The following is a 12,048-nucleotide window of genomic DNA, read 5'->3' on the forward strand; positions in this document are numbered from 1 at the left end:
GGTTTGTACCCGGAAGTGGGTACCGAAGAGATAGGGCCGGAGCTTTTTGAGGGCCCACACCACTGCGAAGGCCTCCCTCTCGATGGTGCTCCAGCGCTGTTCTCGGGCCAGGAGACGTCGACTGATGAAGGCCACTGGCTGGTCCTGACCTTCGGGGTTTAACTGAGAAAGGACGGCTCCGATGCCGTGGTCGGAGGCGTCGGTCTGTACCACGAATTCCCGACTGTAATCGGGGGCCTGGAGCACAGGGGCGGTGCACAGGGCGGCCTTCAGCTTCTCGAAGGCCGCTTGACAATCGGGGGTCCAGGTAATCCGCTTCGGTTGGTTCTTGGACGTGAGACCCGTGAGGGGCCCCACGATGCTGCCGTAGTCCTTCACGAACCGCCGGTAGTAGCCGGTGAGCCCCAAGAAGGCTCGGACCTCGGTCTGGGTGACGGGGGGCTGCCAGGACTGGATGGCAGCAATCTTAAGTTGTAGCGGGGCCACCAGCCCGCTTCCCACTTGGTGCCCAAGGTAGGTCACAGACCCGTGGCCAATTTGGCACTTGCCGGCCTTAATTGTGAGGCCGGCCCGCTGGAGGGCCTGTAGGACCTCTTGGAGGTGACGGAGGTGGTCGGGCCAGTGGCGGCTGTATACAGCGATATCGTCCAGGTAGGCAGCGCTGAACTCTTCGAGCCCCGCCAAGACCTGGTTCACGAGGCGTTGAAACGTGGCGGGGGCATTCTTCATGCCGAAGGGCATGACCTTGAATTGGTAGTGGCCATCGGGGGTAGAGAAGGCTGACCGTTCCTGAGCCCTGGGTGTGAGGCCGATCTGCCAGTAGCCCGCTGTTAGGTCGAAGATACTGAGGTAGCGGGCGGCCCCCAGCCGGTCGATCAGCTCGTCTGCTCGGGGGATCGGATGAGCGTCGGTCCGGGTGACAGCGTTCAAGCCCCGGTAGTCGACGCAGAATCTCAGTTCAGGTGCGGTGCCGGGGGCAGCGGCTTTGGGGACCAATACAACCGGACTGGCCCAGGGACTGTCCGAGGGCTCGATGACCCCGATTGTGAGCATCTTGGCCACCTCCTCCTGTATGCAGGCCCGTACCCGATCTGGTACGCGGTAGGCCCGGTGTCGGACAGGGGGACTGTCCCCGGTGTCAACGTCGTGCAAACACCAAGGGGTGACCCCGGGGGTGAGGGAGAACAGGGTAGCGAACTGCAGCAGGAGGTTCCGGCAGCCCTGGCGTTGCTCCGAAGTGAGGGCGTCAGAGAGCTGGACCCCGTCCACGGAGCCGTCATTCTCCTGAGTCTTCAGAAGATCCGGGAGGGGTTCGGAGTCTTCCTCTGCCCCACTGTCCGTAGCCATCAGGAGGCTGAGTTCTGAGCGCACAAAGTGTGGTTTGAGTCGGTTGGTGTGGAGGACCCGAAGGGGGTTCCGGGAGGTCCCCAGGTCGATGAGGTAAGTGACGGGGCTTTTGCGCTCGACCACTTTGAAGGGCCCCGTCCACTTATCTTGCAAGGCACATGGTTCGGTGGGGGACATCACCCATACTTGTTGTCCAGGCTCGAACTCAACGGAGGAGGCATTGTGATCATACCACTTCTTCATGTCCTCCTGGCTGGCCTCGAGGTTCGCCTTGGCCATCTCTCTGAAGCGCCGGGTCTGATTGCGTAGGGCCAGGAGGTATTTGAAGACGTCTGGAGGGGTCTTTAGGGGGGCCATCTCCCAACCTTCTTTTACTAGGCTGAGGGGCCCTCGCACAGGGTGCCCGTACAGGAGTTCGAACGGGCTAAAACCGAGGGACTTCTGGGGAACTTCTCGGTAGGCGAAGAGGAGGCACGGGAGTAGTACATCCCACTGGCGACGGAGGGGCTCTTCCAATCCCCCAATCATCCCCTTGAGGGTGCGGTTAAAACGCTCCACTAGTCCGTTCCCTTGGGGGTGATAGGGGGTCGTGAATCTGTAGGTGACCCCGCATTGTTGCCAGAGGGACTTCATGTATTTGGATATAAAGTTCGTGCCTCGGTCGCTGACGACTTCTCGGGGGAAGCCTACCCGGGAGAAGATCCCCATTAGGGCCCGGCCAACCACCGGAGCTGTCACGGTCCGTAGGGCACCGCCTCGGGGTAGCGGGTGGCATGGTCCACCAGTACTAAGATGAACCTGTGTCCTTGTGCCGTGCGGGGGTCCAGAGGCCCCACGATGTCTATCCCCACCCTCTCGAACGGGGTGGTGACCACAGGGAAGGGTTGCAGAGGGGCTTTCAGCTTCCGACCACTCTTCCCGCTGGCTTGGCATGTGGGGCAAGATCGGCAGTGGTTCAGGACGTCGTTCCTCATCTTCGGCCAGAAAAAGTGGGTCACTAGGCGGCTGTACGTTTTATCTTGGCCCAGGTGTCCAGCCAGGGGGACATCGTGGGCCAGGTTGAGCAGAAAGTCTCTGAAGCGGAGAGGTACCACCAGTACTCGACCGGCCCCCAGCTCGGCGATTCTTTGCTCGCTGTATAGCAGGTCGTTATCCCAGTAGACCCAGTGAGTTCCGGTGGAGTCCCCTGCGTTCTGGGCGCTGGCTTGTTGGCGGAGTCCCTCGAGGGAGGGACAGGTCTTTTGTTCCTGGCGGAACTGTGCTTGGGTGGGCCCCCCCTCTTGACGCCACTGAGCCAGGTCAGGAAGGTCCTGGGGTTGCGCGTCCCCTTCGGCCGTCGGGTCTGGGAGGCTGGCCTCGTCTTCTACTGGGGCGACTGGGGGCGGAGGTGCTGGCCATTCTGGTTCTTCTGATCGAGGGACGGCACGGGCGGCCATGGACCGGGTGGTTATGCAGGCCCAGTCCGGGAGGCCCAGCATCCCCAGGTGCTCTCTTCTCTCAACGGTGGCCCACGGGGAACTCTCGAGGTCATTCCCCAGGAGGCAGTCCACGGGGGCATCATCCCGGACCGTCACCTTCAACAGGCCGGAGACCCCTCCCCATTCGAATGGGACGCAGGCCATTTGACACATACTTTCAGAGTTGTCTGCCGAGCGGACGGGGCAGAGAATGTTCGGCAGGATCTGCTCGGGCTTCACCAGGTGACAGCGGACGGCCGTCACACTGGCGCCTGTGTCACGCAAGGCCTCGGCTCGCTGTCCATTAATGGTCACCCACTGACCGTATTTCCTGGTGTTAGCGGGTAGGGGAGCCCGCGGGACCATGTCTCTACCCCCTAAGCACGCCAGGACCATGGCGGCCGGTTCCCACTCTTGCTGGGCCGGCTCATACTCCTCTGGTTCCTCCAATGATCGCTCTTCCCCCAGGGCGGCGGCAGCTACCTGGCGGGGCTTGGGTGTTTGGTTCTGCGGGCAGCTCGGGTCATTGGCGTAGTGGCCGACTCGCTGGCATCGGTGGCACGTGACGTTGGCTCGGACCCCAGGACGCCACGGGGGGTTGCCCCGACCGGCCGGAGCCGGGGTGCTGGCCACGGGTGTTGCGGGCAAGGCGTCTCTCCCTCGCCCCTGGCCCCCTCCTCCTCCCCGAGGACGGTGCTGGCCTTGGTTGTTTCTGTTCTGTTCGTGTGGCCCCCTCCGGCCCACTCGGGTGCTTTCCCATCGGTCAGCTTCGGTGGCGAGCTGCCGGGGGTCAGTCAGCTTACTGTCGAGGAGGTGCTGCCTGAGCTCGACGAAGCAGTTGTTCGACAGGTGCTCCCATACCATCAGGTTAAAGAGTTGTTCGTAGGTGGTGACCTGGCTCCCCTTTATCCAACCCTCGAAGGCACGGCTGAAATAGTTCACGTATTCTACCCAAGTTGTACCTGGGATCCGGGTGCAATCTCTGAACCTCTGGCGGTACATCTCGGGTGTGAGGCCGTAGCGGGTGAGGAGGGCAGCCTTCATGTGGTCGTAGGATGACATTTGGTGATCTGGGAGCTGCAGTAGGGCATCGCGACCCTCGTTGATAAACCTCCCCCAGAGTCCGGCTCCCCAATCACTCCGGTCGATCCGGTGGGAGGTCATGGCGATCTCGTAGGCTTTAAACCACTGTTGTATGTCGTCTCCTCGGACATACTCGCGGACAACATCCTTGGGGATGTGGACTTTTTTCTCGATTGGCCCCGGGGTGTGTGGTCGCTCAGGCACCCCCAGTTCTTTATTCTGTTTCCGAAGTTCTATTTCCGCCAGTTTGCGCTCGTGCTCGAGCGTTATTTTTTTCTCCTCCAGCTCTCTCTGTCTCTGCTTCTCTTCTCGTTCATCTCGGAGCCGCATGTGCTCGAGGTTGAGTTTCTGTTCAGCTAACTTGAGTTCCCCATCCATCTTGAGTCGTGCCATTTCCAACTCGTGCAATCTGGTTCTTTCTCTTTCTCGGATCTCCTCCTGCGAGAGGCCCGTTCCCCGCTCCTCGGGAGCCGTGGCGTTCCCCTCTGGTGTGATGCTGCTTTGGTCGGAGGGTCCGGCGACCCCAGTTTCTGTCCACGACTCTAGGGCGTGCTTTAGATCATCTTTGGTACTCAGGCTGGTGGTAGCAATGCCAAGTTCTATGCAGAATTGTCTCAGTTCGCGGTGGTTGTATTCTTCTAATTTATCCATTTGGAATTTCTCGGTGGAGTTGCTATCTTTGGCTGACATCGTGTTGTTGTCGTGGGGTGAGCTACTCTCTGTACGATTACGCGTTGATTAGGATCGCGCCTCTGGCCACCAATGTTAGAAAGGATAGACGGACCGGGAGGGTCGGCCGGGGTCAGGAGGAGAGGTCTCCGGGGAGAGCCGTCTCCAGCGATCGTACAGACAAGTAACTTCCCCCCCACAGACAGATACCACACACGGATAAGGTTCAGTGTTCTTTATAAGCACTTCTTAAGGTACGGTTGAATGGTACAAGGAGGTCTGGACTCAGGGGTCCCCTCGATTCAAGTCTCTCAAAGCAGGGTAAGGGGTAGCGGGACAGTCTGTCTACCAGTCAGGTAGTTTGGATGAGATGATGATTAGCTCACAATCCTCGAGCTTAGTTGGTACGGGCCGCGGCAGCGCCAGCAGGTCCCGGAAAGATGGTCGATGTACGGTCCGCGGCAGCGCCAGCAGGTCCCGGTGAGGATGGTCGTTACAACGGGCCGCGGCAGCGCCAGCAGGTCCCGGAAAGATGGTCGATGTACGGTCCGCGGCAGCGCCAGCAGGTCCCGGTGAGGATGGTCGTTACAACGGGCCGCGGCAGCGCCAGCAGGTCCCGACGAGGATGGATGTTGTAGAAGGCCGCGGCAGCGCCAGCAGGCAGGACGATGGTTCACAAGAGCGGGCTACGGCAGCGCCAGTAGTCCGTCAAGGCTGAGTTCTCTCGGTGTCTCTCGACTCCAGGATACAACTGCCTTCCTGCTCCGGAGTTGCCCCAGTTATAGGGCAGGCGCCCTTTGATGTCCGGACCCTCGCACTTGGAGGTCGGAGGGCCCGGGATGAAGGTGTCCAGACACCCAGCAGGGGGTGGAGCCAGCGCCTGGGGGAGCTGGAGGCGATCGGCACCTGGCGGGGGAAGAGCTCTTGACACTTCGTCCTCCCATTGACCTGCCAAGTGGTCCGCTCACCTCCCGGGTGGATGGTGGTGCCGGGATGTCGGGGCCGGCCAGGCCCGAGGTTAGGGTCGGGGTGAGGCCACGCGGCCTCGTGGTGCAGGGCCCAAGATGGCGGCTTGAACCGGCCGGGGGAGCCGGTGGGGCTGGGCCCCGTGATGAGTAGAGGTCCGAGGGCAGAAGATCCGTCGGGAGACGGGGTACAGGTGCTTTTCGTGGATTATGCCTGGTGGGCCGGAGCTCGGGCCCTGTCGTGCGGGGAGGGAGCAAGCCCTTCGTGTGGCCTGTCCAACACAGACCCACTCAGATACTCACACACCTACTCACAGGCCCACTCACAGACTCAAGCCACCTCCGCACTGGTAGTCTGACTGTACTATTAGGAATGGGCCAGGCAGACTGCCTTGGGACCGCCAACTCCACAAGGTAACCGCCATGCTCTGGCACTGGGTTAGCGGTCTGGAATATGCTTGCCAGGACCGCCCTGGTCCCACCAAGCATATTACAAGTTTCCTCTCCTCCAGGGTTTATATGGAGGTTCTTCCTCCATGTAAACCTTGGAGGAGAGGAAACAAACTGGGCCCCAAAGGCACAACTGTGCCTCAACCACATGTGAATGTACACAGAGGGGCACAACATATGCCCCCCTGCTGCATGCACATAGGTTCCTGCACGGTATGGACTTTGGTGTCCATGCCATGTAGGAATCTTGTAGTGCTGCCCCATTGCAGAGACTTTTTCAAAGGCACTGCAACCTTTAAAAAAGGCACCGCCATAGGACCACCACACCACACCGCCCACCTGCCAGACTTTTTGGCAGAGTGGTTGTATGGCTGTTAGCACCGCAGCGCCACTGTTTCATCAAAAATTATCAAGGCCTTACTGTCTTCTCCAAATAAATCTTTCTTACATAGTAATATGGTCTACACGAATACCTACATCATTGTGAATACTGTCGTCGTAGGGAAAACAAGAAATACAATTTAAAGTGGTCATCATTAAAAATGATCACAGAAAAGAAGTTTAAATACTATGGGCATGATTATGCTGCCATCCCGACATAAAAAGAGACTGCCAGTCATAGGTGCGGCGGTCCCGTGGGGAGATTAGGATGCACCCGCCACACTGGCAGGCGCATCCTGCATTTTTGACATTGCGGCGGGCGGTGTTTCCAGCACCACCTGCCGCAATGCCAAATATGCATGTTGTGCCTGCCATGTTGTGCATGCAAATGCCGGGGGTACCATAGGTACCCCCATGTGCACCCCCCACCTCCCCAAATTCCTGGGGGCCACTATGGGCCCCCAATGGCAAGGACCACATGCCTTTCCTTGGCGGCAATGCCGCCACGGAAAGGCAAATCCCCGCATGTATCGTAATATGGATGGCGGTGTCTAACACACACTGCCACCTTATTAAAACCTTTTCCACCCAGTCGACTCATCGACAGGGCGGAAAACCGGCAGACGGTCCTTCCATCCGCCGGGGTCCCCCCCACCATAGTAATATGGCGGGGGAAATGGCATGTGGGTGGGAGAGAATGTCGGGTGGATTGCCACCGCCCGACATTCTAATTGACCCCTTAGTCAGTAAACAGCTTTGTCAAACATTGTTTACAATATGTGCATAAATGTATTGTACACTTTTCGAAAAACAAGAAATCTTCACAACTTTTGTACAAAACTGGAACATAAGTATTGTGATAAATCACAATGAATTCACAATGAATTTTTGATGATTAAAACTTTAAAAAAAAATAGTTATTAATCCACTGAATCAAAGTACAAGGAGTGATACAGAGAAATACAATAATGGGTGCACAATGGGTGACATTTGCACAATGACAAAATATTAACTAATTTCCCAGTTTAAAGTAACAGAGATGAGTACACTTTTTTGCAGAAAACTGCAGTCTTCTTAAAAAATTAGATTTTAATCAGATCCTCATGTTCATTTTAGATACATTAAACCTTGACGTGATAAATGTACAAATATAAACATAGCATGTGCCCAGTTAAATCTCCACTTGAGAAAAATTGAAATAAAATCCATCTTCTTAGGCTGAGTGAATAGAAAGCAAAAGTGAATATATCAAAAATACATTGGAGTAAAATCCGAACTTCAGTGAGTTTGACAACGGAATTTTTAAATTACATTTCTTTTAAGAGCAGAGAGCATGGTTCTTTTAAATATGCTAAGAATGGAAATCTGCAAAAACAACAGCACCCCTCACACACCTACTTGTAGACCCATAAACTCACAAACATACCCCAATATAGATCCAAAGCAGCACTCACTTTGCAACTCACAAACACACACAAGCTCTGACACAACCACTGACAAACCCACAGAGGCATTTACAGTCACTCACCGGCCTACTAACACACTCATTCACCACCTCAGATGGCCACTGACACATTCATGCTCCCACTCACAGACTGAAACACGCACTCATACACCCACTCACAGACCCACACAGGTGCTCACACATCCACTAGATATGTCATCAGTCATCAGTGATGTCACTTACCATTTTAAGAGTGATATAATTTGTGCAGTCAGAAGCAGTGCATTGCATGGACATAAGTTATAGTTAGGTCAGATAATTATAACTACTGAATTCCACTGGTTTTGGATTAGGGAAATGTGAGCCAAACTATACCTTTGGGGGCATAGTATCAATGAAACGCAATAAATTTCGCATTTGCCACTTTGCGCGATTTTGGCCAATGCCGGCTATTGCTGGATTTAATCGCCGAGACATCGCGTTATTATCAATGCATATCTCCAAGGCGATTAAAAGTCCGGCGATAGCGGCGAAATGCGGGATTATCCCTGGGAATCCAGAGATAAACCTGCAGCGATAGGGAAATCCTTATTGATAGGGAGATGTGTCATTAGCGGTACAATCCACCTCCCATGATACAAATGGGCAAGTCAGGATATTTGTAGATGTTAATTACCGGCGATAACTGCAGTTAGCGCGGCTTTTTTACTCGCTTTGCGGTTCTGGGGCCGCGTTTATAATACAGAGAAGTTGTGTCTGCGAGTGTTTCCATGACGTGTTAGTCAGCAACGCCTACTTTGAATGCCATGAGTGATATATATCACTGACATGCAAAGTGGAACTGAAACGACAGCTAACACCTGTAATCCTGCGCTAACGCCTGTTAGCGCAGGCTTGTTAATAGGGCGATTAAAATATCGCCGCTTTTTCAGCAATAAGTGCCGCAAAAGTGGCGATATTGCCCTTGATAATATGCCCCTTGGTTTTTTCAGTAAATTTCTAAGTTTTTTCAAAATTCTCTTTCCTAACTATAATGTCCATAAACCTTTAGTTTTTTCAGTTAATTACCTACTGGCTGTCGCCAGTAGATAGTTATAGCTAGGACCTAGTTTCCATAGGAAAAGTTTTTTTTCTTTTGCCAATATATTTGGTGCCGTTTGATTAATCTTCACTACATTTTTAAAACTAATCAGGTCAGCTCCTGTCTCGGAAGTTTTGGGGTGATTCATCAAGCGGGGGGGGGCGAGAAACAAGGGGGGTCCCAAAACCCTTCTTCTCCATTTCATTTCAATAGGAAATGGTTGACGCAGCTACAGCCCTAACTGCTGAACAGAATTACACCAAATTTGGCAGAAAAGTAGCACTTGATCCAGAGTGCACTCCTTTAGTTAAATGGTGTAAATCTGTTCAGTAGTTTTTGACAAATTTATATATTTACACATATTCATATTTCACCCCTATGGATCTGTCAACCCTCCCGATCTTGTGCCTGAGATCTGATTGCCTGCCAACAATTCCAACCAGGAAGTGTTGGAAAACATCTTGTGACTCGGTTGGACTGAGTCACATGGAAAAAGGTGAAAAATGTTGAAACACCCTGATCCCCTAGGCCTGTTCAGGGGCTCCCACAGGGACCCTGAGGCCCAAAAAAAGCTTTTTTTTAAAAAAAAAACAATTGCCGTAATTCGTGCTGGGTGCGCAAATCTTGCCAAAGTTTTTTAAAAATTAAGCGTTGACTCCTGCGCTTCATTTCTACTAAGTCGCCGGGTGGGCCACGTCCCGGGCGCAACGCCATTATTATGATGCAGTGGCCCGCAAGGGCCCCCACTTCCCCAGGGACCGCCACCGCCCCAGGACTTTTTTAAAAAATAAATGTGGGTGGCCATGTGGCCTCCCCGCAACCCCCAAGGGCTGAATTTAAAAAAAGAAGTGTGGGGAGCTCAAACCCCCCCACTGCCCCAAGGACCACCACATCAACAGGGCTATAACAAAGATGGGAGGTTGGCGCATGGGCACCCTCCGGGACCCCTCCATGGCCCTAGGGACTGACACTCCCCAGGGCCAGCTCCAGCAATGGCCCGTGTTGCCCACCCCTGGAGCATTGCAGTTTGCTATGGGATGGCAGGAGCACATCTTCCATAATCCTATAGCAAAGAAGTGGTCCACAGTCAACAAATGAGAGAATTTTGCTTTCACTTGTTTACAGTGGAGCACTTTGCTTTTTACCTTCAGGGTGCTGCATGTCACCAGCTCCCAGTGGATAAAAAGGCATGCCAGGTCCCGCAAGAGACAGTAGCTGGCCAGGACCGCGGTCCCAAAACAGATGGCCATGCCTCAGGGAATGGGGTTCCCGGAGCAGAAAATGGCCTGGAGGGGGCCACTCGGCGCCACTTTTTTAAAACAATGTTCTGGTCCCGGGGTATGGAGTCCCCGGGGCTGTAATCGGCCTGGGAAGGGGGGCCATGCAGCCCCCCTTTTTAAAATTAAAAATTAGTATTGAAATGGCAGGGCCCGGGGGATGGGGGGCCAAAATGGGCCTATGGAAGTGGGAGGTATTGAATATTTTTTTTTCTCTTGTGATAGGAGTCGAGACCCAATTGCGGTTCTCAGCACGGCCCCCCAGTGTAACATCGCGGTGGGTTTGCAGATCGACCATAAATAAAAAATTAAATATTATACAATTCAGAAGGTAGTGATGTAGTTGTGAACTTTTTTATTTAGCTAGTGAGATTGAATTTCACAATCACATTAAAATTGTGAAGACCAATGGAACACACTGAACATACACGAATGTTACTTAGTATGTTATCTTTCTGTTTAGAAAATAATTATTTTTTGTTCAATTATCAATTTTATCAACAAGTACAAGGCGTGGCTATGGGGGCCAGTTTTTCCCCCAGCTATGCCTGTTTATTTATGGGCTGGTGGGAAGAGCTGGTCCTCCAGCGTGACCATGAACAAGTCTGTAAAAACAACATAGTCTCCTGGTGGCGTTTTATAGATGATTTATTTATTGTCTGGCGAGGTTCTGAGGAGAGTGTTTTACATTTTGTAGAAAATATGCAGATCGACCATAAATAAAAAATTAAATATTATACAATTCAGAAGGTAGTGATGTAGTTGTGAACTTTTTTATTTAGCTAGTGAGATTGAATTTCACAATCACATTAAAATTGATAGAGTTAGAAATAATATAAAAAATATAATTTAAACATTAAACTTGAAAAGTGAAATGTCTTGTAGTACATTGAATTAAAGCTTTTGTTTTTTGAATTTGCGACTGGTTTGCGACTCCAGAATATATTTTAAAAGAATATATATTTGAAAAAGTATATATCATTCACTGTTGGGTTATAGTTTTGCTCTAACAAGAGCCGTTGTGTTCATTATTTGTTGCAGATGCACAGCTTAAGGTTGTTGAGAAACACTTTGTTCCCTTCATCTGTGAAGTGAACTACATCACTTCTGTAGATGTCATGCATATCAAATTGCAGATTGTTGTTATAGATGGAGCCCATCCTATGGTCCCTAAAGTAAGCAGACCCATGCTTCAAAGCTTTGTTAATCTGTGGACAGAATTGATTTGACCACTTCCATTTCTGTCTTTGGCATTTGTTACAAAGATAGCTTGAGGGAAAATCAAGATCAGCTGTGCAAAGATATCCTTCATTAGGATTTCCAGCCCTACCCCAGCCAATGTGCCAAGGTCATTACCACCACAGTGCACAATCATGAGCTCAGGGGATTGGAGATGTAAATAAGTTTTAATAAAAAGCATCAATTGGTGCTACTTTAATCCTCTCTGTGCAAACCATTTAATATCCACATTTCGCTGACCTAGGTCGTTGTCAATACCTCTGTGTTCAGCATACATTTTGCCCCAGAAAATATAGCTGTGCCCTAAAACCCATACTTTAAGCATTTTGAAGGGATGTGTGGGAGAAATCAAAAGATGTCTGTCGTTGAGTAAGTCAGTTGGCAGAACAAGAGGTGTCTAAAATGGTGGAAAAGAAGCAGATATCTGACTGGTTGTACATAAAAATTGTGTACTCAAAAAATAGGATGCATGTTACTTTCCTGAACAAGCATCTTTCTGATTGTTTATAGAAAATGTTTGAAAGGTACAGTAGATAGGAAAAGCTAATATATAGCAAAAGTCAACCACACCTTCTATTTGCATTTGTAAGCTAGTGTGCTGAATTTGAAAATATGGTGAACTTTTGACGTTCTGGTACAGTTGAATGTTGCAGAA

This window comes from Triturus cristatus, chromosome 5_2 (assembly GCF_964204655.1).
Source record: "Triturus cristatus chromosome 5_2, aTriCri1.1, whole genome shotgun sequence".
NCBI lineage: Eukaryota > Metazoa > Chordata > Amphibia > Caudata > Salamandridae > Triturus > Triturus cristatus.